At 44.5% G+C, this 12294-nt stretch overlaps 1 protein-coding gene across 2 annotated transcripts in view; it reads left to right on the forward strand.

Annotated features, from left to right (window-relative positions):
- Nucleotides 1-12294, forward strand: part of sertad2b (SERTA domain containing 2b) — a 42835-nt gene that overhangs the window by 28427 nt on the left and 2114 nt on the right. The window lies entirely within an intron of this gene.

Raw genomic sequence — 12294 nt, forward strand, 5'->3', positions numbered from 1 at the left:
GACTTGATTTCACACCCCCAACCACTGTGGGCCTTTTTTTAAAGCCTGAACATACGAGTTATTACAGTGGTGTGTGTATCTTGGTTTGACATGTTGAGTATCTGCGGTAATCAGGTGGAGGACTGTGCAAGAATCAGTTGATACCTGCATCAATAAGGATAATAACTGCAGTAGTAAGTGGGATTTCTATAATAATAAGCAGAATAAATGCAGTAGTAAGAGTTGGAACTGTAGTAATAAGGCTTATATAGCAAATAATTGGACTTACACTGCAACAGTATGGCAGATACTGCGATAATGCCGGTTAAAACTATAAGTGTAGTAAGGAGGTTTATACTGCAGTAATAAGGATAATGCTGCAGCACATCAGCTCTCATCTTCTTCTCCTGCTGCTGCTTTTCATTTATAGATGGAAGTGCGAGACAGTTTGTCTATATGCTGTTTATCAGAAAGTCAAGATAGCCATCTCTTCTCCGAATGTGTCCAAAGAGTGAACACACACACACACACACACACACACAGTTTTATCTGTTCACGTGTGAACTGATAAGACACACACATACACAAGACATGTGGCCTCTTGAGTTGTGTTTTTTCAGTTTGTTGTAAGAATTCAGCTTGTTCTTTGGCTTCTTTGTGTCATTTTTTATTTAAATGTGTATTCCTGTGTGTGTGTGTGTGTGTGCGTTTGCATGTGTGTGTGTGTGTGTGTGGGATGCATGGTGATGAAACTTTGCACCGTGTTCAAACATCTTTTTGAAAAGCAGCGGACTCTCCCTTTAATAACCCGGCTCTGACCCACCTCGGCGCTCGGCAGAGAGACCCGACCCGGTATTTGCTCTGTGTAAAGCTGAAGAAGCTGTGCAAATGCCATGGTAACCATGGAAACCGTCTTGTGCCGCTGCCGCCGCCGGTGCAGCAGCAGGCGCTCCGTCACCTGCGCGTCAGGTGGACGTCGAGCCCTCGGCGCAAAACTGGGGCGAGAACAGACGAGAACTGGAAAAGAAAAAGTAAAACTCAGAGCTGGGCTGGACTTTGGTTCAGTCGATGCTTCAAAGCGAGAAAAATTAGAAATATTAACGGAAATGTCTCATTGGATGTGTGGATGTTTTAAAGTTTTAAAGCGGCATCACGCAACCAGATAAAGTTTGTTGTTGCAGGAGATCCAGCAGCTGAGCACAAAGAGGATTATACTCTAGTAGAAATTATTTTTTAATTTAATCCCGGCTCTGCGGCGGTGTTTCCAGACAGCTCGGCTGCGTGAAGACCGCCGGTCTGTGGCTGCCCGGGTCTCCGTTTGTGTCTGACTCCCGGTTTTCAGTGGATTTGTGTCCTGAAGTCCGTGTTCTCCGGCTGAAGCTGTTGTTTCGGCGTAGCGGGGGAGAATAAATATTCACAGCTCAGTGCTGGCACGCCGCTGCTGTGGCTCTGACCTTTGCACTGATTGTAATGTTGGCGATGCAGGAACTGAAGCCTTTTCTGCTGCTGCACTGACTGGATGTCAGTCCGGTTACGACCTTCAGTACATGTAAACATCTTAAACTCATTTTTTCAGTGTTGAATCCATGATGCTGTGTAGGGAATCCAACCGTGATAAAGGAGACGCTCACATTTCAGTCAGATATTAATAAAAAGAAAAAAAAAAAAAAAAAGTTGTTGCAGAAAGCAGCAGAAGGAATTAAGGGAACAAATTCTGAGCCTTCATCATCTGAGCCTCTCTTTCAAGTTAAAGTGTTTATGTGCAGGGGCGCTGACACTTTTCAAGCAAAAAATAATTAAATAAATGTAAAAAAAGACCCTTTAAAGAGCATAATAAAATATAGTCCAACACGTTTCAGGCATGCTGTGGCCTTGATGGAGTATGCTTTTAATATGTTCTTTGAAAACTTTTTCTTTTTCTTTCTTTTTTTTTCTTTTTTACTTTTTTTGGCCTTTGAGTGCCTGAAACTTTTACTTTGAAAGAAACAAGCTCAAAACCAAAGAGCCAATTCAGCGACGGCTGCCTCCACAGCCAGAAAGCCAAGAAGAAGAAACGCTTTCTGTCCTCCGTTCCGTTAAAAACCCAAACTCAAAGTGGGTGTAACGTGCGCGGGGCCGTGCGCTCCTCAGGCTGCGTGTTAATGGGAAGCTGCATGTTGTGCAGTTTTGTAATCAGGTCCATCATTATGTAACAGATCATAGTGAATTCCATGTCTGTTATCCAGCTGACCTCATGGCTGTCATGTGAGTTTTACTATTTATGATCACTATACGAGTGCAGACACACACACACACACACACACACACACATACAGTACAGCGTACACACACACACACACCTCGCCTGCCATTACATGACCTCCTCATTTATTTTTGTTTTGTTCTGTCCTCTACTCTCCGTCTCTGCCTGTTGCTCTTCCACACCGACGTCACACACACACTTTTGAATTGGTTTTGACTAGGGTTAAGCTAATGGATCAGTTTATTGATATGTATCAGTATAACCAATATCAATATAACCTCTCTGATATAAAAGAGGTTATTCTCTAGCTCTTTAAAAAAAAAAAAAAAAAATTAATATTGTTTGATAGTATCACTCATCTTTTTATTTTGTATTTGCACTGTTATCTGTGTTTATTTTGTGTACACGTTTAATTAAAAGAGATTAACTGCAGTAATAATAATAGGTGTTGTTTCAGGTCAAGGAATTTTGGAATAAGTTTCGCTCTTATCGGTCAGGACTTAGTTTCAACATAACCCTCCAAAAAAACTGGATGCAACTTGTGTTTCTGCATTGAAGTTGGCATCTGTGCAAAATGTGTTTTTAGTGCTGGAAATATGTTTTGCACGAATAGCATCTGCATGCACGGACGCAGTTTGTTTGTGTTACTGTGAAGTATACGAGAAATGTGTTTTGTTTTTTTTTTCCCCTCCACATGAGATTTATCAGTTGACGTTCCTGCTGTTGACACTGAAGCCCAAAGTGACAGCAGACCGGCTCCAGGCCAGAAAGCAGCTCTTGAGCTAGTTGGTCATAATTTTGAGGAAGGTTGGCCGCATTAAACCGCAGGTGAAGCCACTTCAGCCATTAAAAAGTGATTGAAATACTGATTGACCTTTATTCGGCGTCACCTCTGCACCTCAGCGGTTAAAACTTGTTTCTGAATGAAGTGCACATCGCGCTCGCATGAAAAAAAAAAAAAAAAAAAGTGGGAATTAAACTTTGACTCGGGTAATCGGCTCTCGAACATTTTCCTCATCCATCAGGTTAGAGAGTCTCAGTCCTGATGAGAGCAGCTGTTGGGAAAACACACACACACACACACACACACACACACACGCACATGCATGCACATTTATTTTCCTGGTTGAAGGTATTTGCCTGTTTTATTGCAGCCTGATGCAAAAGATGGAAGTGAAGCGTTGCGGAGGGGAAAAAAAAGAGCTGGTGAGAAATTCAAATCTCCAGCCTTTTTTAAATGTTTCGATGCTGATCAGTTAGTCGCGGTTACCAAGTGAGACGGTTCCGGTTGGTATAAATACACTCCGTCTGTGCACAGCGACAGGGGTTGTGGGTTTGAATCTTGGCCCCCGCTGACCTGAGTGCACTTTGCATGTGGTTCCTCCTCCGGGCCAAAGACATGCACATCACAGCCATGAATATGTGAGTGTGTGTCCCATCTGTGCGTGTGTGTGTGTGTGTGTGTGTGTGTGTGTGTGTGTGTGTGTGTGTGTGTGTGTGTGTGTGTTTATGCAGCAGCCCTGCGATGAACTGGCAACCTGACCAGGTGTCGCCTTGCTCTCTGCCTCATAATGCATGCTGGGAACTTGAATAGGAACAAGCAGCCGTGGAGAATGAATGAACACTGAGGGCATGAAATACCTGAAATACAAGGCCTGACGTCGCAGTAAGACAGGAAATAAGATTATACCATTATACTGAAGGTGATAGTAGTAGTAGTAGTAGTAGTAGTATTGAAAAATGCCTCGGTACTGGAATTTGCCAAATTTCAAGTCCTAAGGAGTAAATTGATTTTCTAACAAGATTTTATAGCCTACCGTTTGTGTAAAAAGTATCGGTAGCGGTATTGGAATTGAAAATTTCTGAACAATACCATAGCCAGCATTTAGCAGTACTACAAGTAGTAGTGGCTGTAGCAGTAGTATTAGTTTCCTAGTAGTGGTAGAAGCACTAGTAGTATTGCTTGTAGTAGCAGTGCCGCTCGCAGTAGTAACTGTACGGCACGTTGCTTTGCAGAAATGAAGTTTGGTTTGGTAGTAATAGTAGCAGTTGTGGTACTAGGAGTAGCTGTAGTAGTACTAGTAGTAGTATTAATAGTGGCATAACAGCAGTAGTGATAGTGGTAGTAGTTGTTGTAGAAACTGTAGCAATAGAGTAGCATAATCATAGTAGAAATATCTGTTGTAGAGTTAGTAGTAGTAGTCCTAGTATCTGTAATAGTAGTTGTAGTAACTGTTGCACATAGCAGTAGTAAGAATGGCAGCAGTTGTGGTAGTATTAATAGCTGTAGTAGTAGCAGTATTACCAGCAGTAGCCCTGGTGGCAGAGGTAGTAGTTGTAGTATTAGTAGTAGCAGCAATAGTTGTGGCAGCAGTAGCTATAGTAATTGCAGTAGTATTTTTAGTAGTAGTTGTAGTAACTGTAGCAGTATAGTACCATAATAGTCGTAGCAATAATAAAAGTTATGTTAGAGTTAGTTGTAGTAGTCTCAGTAGTAGTAGTAGTCATATAAAAGCAGTAGTAATAGCAACGGCAGTAGTATTAGTAGCAGTAGGAGTAGTTGTAGTAACTGTAACAGTATCATAGCATGAAAGTAGTAGTAGTAGTAGTAGTAGTAGTTATTGTAATAGTAATAGTAGTAATTTAAGCGTTAGTAGTAGCCTTAGTAATATTAATAGCTCTAGTAGTAGTGGTAGTAGTAGACGTAGTATAATAGTAATAGTGGCAGCGGTTGTGGTAGTAGCAGTAGTCATAGTAATTGCAGTAGTATTAGTAGTAGTAGTAGTAGTTGTAGTAGTCAGTATCATTGCGCAGTGTAGCTGTACTTGAAGTTTTGTATTGAACTGTGTGGAAATGGCTATTCAGTGTCGTGTGTCTGGGCAGGCGAGCACCACAACACATTACGTCTCTCTCTCTCTCTCTCTCTCTCTCTCTCTCTCTCTCTCTCTCTCTCTCTCTCTCTCGCTTTCTTTCTCTGGGTTTTGTCAGGAATGTGTTTACTAGCTCTACTGTGTGTGTGCGTGTGTGTGTGTGTGTGTGAGAGAGAGAGAGAGAGAGAGAGAGAGACATGGGTGTGAGCTGGACAGCGCTGTCCTCATGTGCATAACTGGATGCATCACAGCAGGGAGGAATGGTGGAAACACAATCGAGTGTGTGTGTGTGTGTGTGTGTGTGTGTGTGTGTGTGTGTGTGTGTCCATACTTTGTGCACCCTGAGGACCTGAAATAGCCCGATGCGGAGGTGAGGGGGAGGGGCGGCTGTGCAGCTCAGGCATGGAAACCAGCGTATCCGGTTACAGGATCATAATATCACTGCAGAGTCCGTCCACTAGCACTGCACTACTGCTCACACACACACACACACACACACACACACACATATGCACGCACACATCTGACCTACCCTCCCAAACCCTAAAACCATGATATTTTTAAATTTTTCACTCCAACATATGATTTATTTCATACTTCTCACTCATATATTACAACTTAATGTGTTTCTTGGAGTGTAATTGACATATATTTTTATATTTTATACTCACTGGCCTCCTTTTGTTGATAATCTCATTCATATTCTCTTATTCTCTCGCTGTATTTTATTATTTCGCTGCTGCAACAGAGTTTCCCCCAGGCGATTGTTGAAGTTTAATCTAATCTTATCTAAACACACACGTTGCCACAAGTAGGCCCTTCTGCCGGAGATCAAATTTCAGATTTTGCTTCTGTTGTGCGGCATTGTGTCCTTATCGGTTGCAGCTAATCCTTGCCTTTTCTCTTTGCAGACGAGGAGACAAGGTTACAACTCTGTGGATCGCATATACAGCTTGGCAGTTTTTTCGTCTTCGTCTTCTTGCACTTCGTTTTTTTTTTCTCTCCCTCACATTCAGCAAATCTGCTCAGTCTGAAAATGATTTCCAACCTCTAGCCGGCTAGCATGTGTGGGCCTGATTTTTATAGACATCTGAGAGAGACAGAGAGAGAGAGAGAGGGAAAAAAGAAGTGTAGTCCAGTGGAATTTGTTTGGAGGTAGCACAGTCTGTGTTTGGCTGCTGGGTTTGTTGCAGGATGTTTGGTGATATTTCAGGGAAATCCTCAGAGCGCAGATCCTTTTCAGCGAGCGCTGCTGCACCTGAAGCTCTCCTCCACAGATTAGACGGCGCTGCATCGGTCAAAGCACAATGCCGGAAGCCACTGAGCTCTCTCGGTTATTGATTGTGATTTGTTTGGCCTCGGCTGCTTGTTTTTTTTTTTGCTGCGAGAATCGGCGGATAGCATGCGAGGCAGAGAGGGCAGCTCTCCGGCAGCGGAATGCATCACAAAATATCCCTCGCATCGAGTAAGGAATAACTGCAGCCGCCGAGCCGATATCGGCCTTTTGTGAAACATCCGGTCCAGTTCCACCTCTGATCTCTGCAGCGGCGTCGATTATTTACTGTGGAACTGATCAGCAGCCAATTCCACATAAGTGTGTTATCATTATCATTATCAATAATAATATTTGTAGAAGTTTTAGCAGTATTAGCAGCAGTAGTAATGGTAGTAGCAGTAGTAGCACAAGCAGCAGCAGTACTAGTTGCAGCAGGGACAATAATACAGCAATACTGGTAGTAGTAACAGTAGCAGCAGTAGCAATAGTACTAATAACAGTAATAGGTGCAATAGTAGTAGTAGTAGCAGCGTAAAGAGTAGAAGTAGTAGTTGTAGTACTAGTAGCAATAATACAATAGTAGTTGTAGAGGTAGCAATAGAACTAGTGGTAGTAATACTTGCAGCAGTGTAGTAACAGTAGGAGTACTAGCAGTAGTAGCAGCAGTAGTAGTAGCATCAACAGCAGAAGTAGTAGTTGTAGTACCAGCGGTAGTAGTAGCAATAATAAAAGGATTAATGCACATATTCCTACATAATGCACTCCTGATGCGCGTATTTTTATATTTCTGATATTTTTTTCCTATTTCTTATAATGTCACAGATGCTTATAATGTTTTCTTTGCAACTGCAACTCACCTAATTTCCCCTCAGGGATCAATAAAGTATTTCTGATTCTGAATACAGTAGTAGTAGCAGTAGTAGTAGTAGTAGTAGCAGTCGTAGTATCTTGAGTTTGAGTGTCCCATTCATAGAACCTGAATGGAGCAGAACAGTCGCTGAACTGTTTGCCGTGGTCATTCGTCCGGTTCAGAATAAAATGGCGATTGTGGTTGGTTGCTAGGCGACGCCGCCCATCATCACATTGTGCAGTAAAGCGTGTCACGCTCGGTTCAGACCTGAGGGGGCGTGATGTGCTGGGGCCGCTTGCTCACGGTCAGCAGCAGCAAACAAACTGTAATAAAAGTTAAAGTTCCCAGCAGCCGGTCATCCCGGAGCGGCGGCCGCAGGACTCTCCCCGCGGGATGAAACGGCACAAAAATGGCCGCCGCTCCGACCGCTGTGCTGCGTTGATTTGAGGAGGAAAGTCTGTTCTGCTTTAACTCAAGTTCTGTGGTCCCATTTTTAAAACTCTGGTACTTTTCACACGGTTGTAGGAATAAAACATCGTGAGGAAACATTGCGTGTTTTTGGAGCCGTGGTCAGATTCAGTGTCTAGCTTGAGCTCCGGTCTAAGTGCCGGTGTTGGTGTGGCCCTTCAGAGCCACCGTCCCTGCCGGTTCAGTGATGAAGGGTCCCGGCTCTCGTCCACACTGATCTGGGACCTGTTGCCTTTTTCCGCAGAGACGCTGTGCCGTGTCCTCGTCATGGAAAACCCCCGTCTTCACAGAGACTTTAAAGACATTTCTGAGCTTTACGAGGCGTCTGCAGCGAGCGGCGTGCGGCGCGGCGAGCGGCGTGCGGCGTGCGGCACGAGGCGAGCGGCACGAGGCGCGCTCCGTCCGTCCGTCCTGCCGACGCCGTGACCTTGAATCAGGAACGCGGCTCTGTTTCACTTTAGTCAGTTTTACTCCTCCGCTGTTTTATCGGCCGTGTTTTCTCCTTTTTCTTCCGGTTGTTTTGTCTGGCCGGCCTGTGTGTGTGTGTGTGTGTGTGTGTGCGTGTGTGTGTGTGTGTGTGTGTGTGTACGTTCATATCTGGTTTAAATGGCACTGAGGATGTCTCTGGGCCCGTGAACTTTGGCAAAGTCAGCGGAGTCGGTGGGTGAAGACGTGGAGAGACGACAGAAAAGAAAGAGGCGAAAGAAAGAAAGAAAGAAAGAAAGAAAGACAGAGGGCTGAGGAGAAGAGAGAGGAGAAGAGGTGGAGGAGAAGCAAAGGGAAGAGGAGGATAATGAAGTGGAATTTAAGGGGTGGGGCACCTCTGGTATGTCAGTCCTGCATACTGACTGTGTGTGTGTGTGTGTGTGTGTGTGTGTGTGTGTGTGTGTGTACACTCGCCATGAGTCGGTGAGTCACACATGCGCAGCTGTTTCAGCCCTCAATCACACAGCCGCAAACTCCTTTGAAACCCTCTCTCTCTCTCTCTCTCTCTCTCTCTCTGTCTCTCTCTCTCTCTCTCTCTCTCTCTCTCTCTCTCTCTCTCTCAGTCTGCCCCCCTCTCTCTCTCAATCCCCCCACCCCCACCCCAACCCCCCCATCTTCCTCACAAGTTGAGAAACATCTAGGAAAAAAAAAACCTCACGAACCGAAGTGAAAGTCACAATCGCAACTCGACCAAAATGCATCAAAATGCGCCTCTGAAACGCTCTCATTCATGACATTTTCACATAAATCAAAGTGCGTTTTGCCGCCGCCGCCGCCGTTCCCCCGCCACACGTCACCGTCACGATCCGACCTGCGTCCTGCATCGCAGATCTCCTCCGCTTGCCGTCGTCGACCCCGGCCGTCCTGTCGCTCTTTCCTGCTGCACAGGAAGTGAAGCAACAACTGAGGGGCATCCGAAATAAAAAATAAATCAATAAAAATAAGAAGGTGGAAGGAATATGAGCCGCAGTCTGAATATTAAGGGTTCCTTCGCGTGGTTCTTTGCAGCACCACACAGAGACGATGCCGTTAAACCTGAGGAACCTTTTTTTTTTTGCACCAGATCAACTTTTCTTGTCGTCGCTGTGGTCAGCTTAGTGTTTCTGCTTTTTCTTTTTATAAAAATGATACAAGAGTTACGATTTGATACAACCGTGATATAATGTAACATTTTTTTAAAAAAGTATCACTGCAGAATTGTGTTTTTTTTTTGTTTGTTTTTTTTTTCGAAGCTGCAGATGTTTCCAGCGATGTGATTGGCTCCCTGGAGAGAAAAGGAATTATTACAAAGTACAAACATCATTTGGATGGAAATCTTGTTTGTGTTTACTACATCCGAATAAATTGCAGCTCGTGTCATGATTCATGTATTCTGGCCCGTGATGCGTATTGACATCATTTGGTGTTGCGACAGATTGAGTGCGAGCGGCTCCTCCTGTCCCGAGTCTGTCTTTCATCTCGGCGGCTAAGTGCACTCCCAGTCTCCTTTTTTTTTTTTTCTCCTCCTTCTTGCCCAGTTGTTTTATATTTAGACATCAGCGCTCTAATGTTCCTCCATGATGGAGGCAGACGTGGTTGCTAGGCAACGCGGTGACACGGAGGAGCAGTCGGGGTTCAGCGCTTTGCTCCGGGGCACGTCGGCAGTCGCTGGACGAGGAGGAGGAGGAGGGAGGAGGAGGAGGAGAGCGTCACTCGTTCACTTTTCCCCTCCCACATTTCTCCAGCCGGTCCGGGGATTTGAACCAGCCTCCATCTTTCCTCCTCCTCCTCCTCCTCCTGCTCTTTTTCCTCCTCCCCTCATTTCTCCTCCTCCTCCTCCTCCTCCCGTTCTTTGTCATCTCGTTGGGTGAATTCCCAGCTGACTCTGTTTGTCATGGCAACCAACCAGTCGTGGTGACTGGCCCTGCAGCTTGCACTTCCTGTGTGTGTGTGTGTGTGTGTGTGTGTGTGTGTGCACAGACGCATGCGCAGTGTGTGTGTGTGTGTGTGTGTGTGTGTGTGCAGACAGCGACTGGCTGCGTGAGCCTGTCAGCCTGGATTAGACCGCAGCGATGCCTGCTCTCTTTCTCTCTCTCTCTCTCTCTCTCTCTCTCTCTCTTTCTCTCTTTCTTGCTTTCTTGCTGTCTTTTCTCCTTTTCTCTTCCTTTTTTAATTTATTTGCCTTTCTCTTTTCTTTTCTTCTGTTATGTTTGCAGTATTTTGACAGCCAGATAAGACAGAAAAATCGATCTGTGTTGCGATTAGAAAATGGATTTTGGTTCAGGGAATAAACTGTGGCTTTGTCGTCGTGGCATCTCTCTCTCTCTCTCTCTCTCTCTCTCTCTCTCTCTCTCACTCTCTCTCTCTCTCTCTCTCTCTCTCTTTCCTGTCCTACTGTATATCTCTCACCCACCAGCCCCACCCCCCCACACACACCTCCCCCAACCCCCCTCAGTAAGTAACTCAATGTACTGTTCCAATATGGCGGGAGGGGAAGGGGGGAGGGGGGCTGGGCTGTAAATCTGGCCTATGATCCTGTGGTATTACATAACTTACTGTGTGCATGCATGTGTGTGTGTGTGTGTGTGTGTGTGTGTGTGTCAGTGTGTTGCAGTGGTGAAGCTCCCCTTACAGCTGCTCTTGGTTTCAGTGTAATTTTTTTTTTTTTTTTTTTTTTCTTTTTTAATCCCCTATTGCCGTTTAGCAGCTTCTTCAGTCTCCACGTGTTTCAGCTTCATGGGCGCAGGAACCAGTTTAACATGGGGGTGGGGGGGGGGGCACATTTGGTAAACCTGACGGATGCAGTACTGGTTCCAGCAGAACGAGTTCATAAATAATACCACCGTGAAATATTCATAAAATTTTTCTCCCCAAAATGTTTCGAAAACGTGAGGCTTTGAAGCATTCCCTTAAACTTTGGCTCTGTAGGTGCAGGCTGCAGCAGCCTCCTGCATGCAGAGTGCCATGCTACCTTTGTGTAGTAAAAATAAACAGCAAATACATAAATGCATATCTGTACTAATTTTTATTATACATTAATACTAATAGGGCTGTAGTCAACCAAAGAAAGTCTTCTGACTGAAGTTCTGAAATTTCCACCAAAAGTCGACTAATCGGGGGGCGGTGAGAATACAAAAAAAAAAAAGTTAGTATTTTTAGATGAACTAACTGGGCAGTAGCCTACTTGGTAGCCTCGTCCGCCTAAATGAATTATAAATAAACATAAACAACTAGTATTTGCAGTATATGAAATCGTTTTTGACCTAATTATTTTGCACTGAGTGACACACTGGAGTCGCTCGGCTCTGACACGCTGCATCACGTGCACCTACGCAACATCACGTGCACCTACGCAACATCACAGCCTATGATTTCTGTAAAACGATTATTAGACTAAAACTTATAAATATGCCAATTCTGATGTTTATACTCCAAACTGACGGAGTAACCTAACACAGACATGTCAGCTTACTGTATTTAGGTGATATGTCATGTTGGGCGTTGAGCTGTGATACGTAAACTGTTTGCCAAGTTTGCATTTGCATTCAGACTAAATGTTCATTAAACGTTCTTAATTAAGCAAATATTCAGAAAACCAAACCTAATTTTGTCTTCAGTTCAGAACATACAGGCCCACCTGTCTGTCTCCAGTGGGTTGGGCTAATCCAAAACTGTGAGAACAAGGGGGGTGTTCTGCAGACAGACTGTTACCTGGGAAACAGGCTGTTCTGAAAACACCCCCATCAGCACTTAGTGCTTTACTCCTGATCAAATGAACACGGCAAATAATCGACCAATCAGATTTTGGTCGACCAAGAACGCATCGACCAATAAATCGACCAGTCGACTGACAGACTACAGCCCTAGATACTAAATCACCAAACCCCAGCAGCAGAGCGGTTAATGTCTTCTTGCCGGGGTTCGATTCCTGGGCAGTTGAAACTGCACATTTCTGTTGCACATGGAAATGTGCAGTCAGTAAAGATCTCCAGCAGGTGCAGCAGCTCAGCTCTCCACACTCTCCAAGCAGCAGTTATACAACACTGACTGTAAAGTCCTAATATAAAACGCATCACATGGACTGATTTTTTTTTTTTTTTTCCGCCCGTTTTTTTTTTTTCGGATTTAAAAAACATTAATAATT

Source organism: Myripristis murdjan, chromosome 15, assembly GCF_902150065.1.
Source record: "Myripristis murdjan chromosome 15, fMyrMur1.1, whole genome shotgun sequence".
Lineage (NCBI taxonomy): Eukaryota > Metazoa > Chordata > Actinopteri > Holocentriformes > Holocentridae > Myripristis > Myripristis murdjan.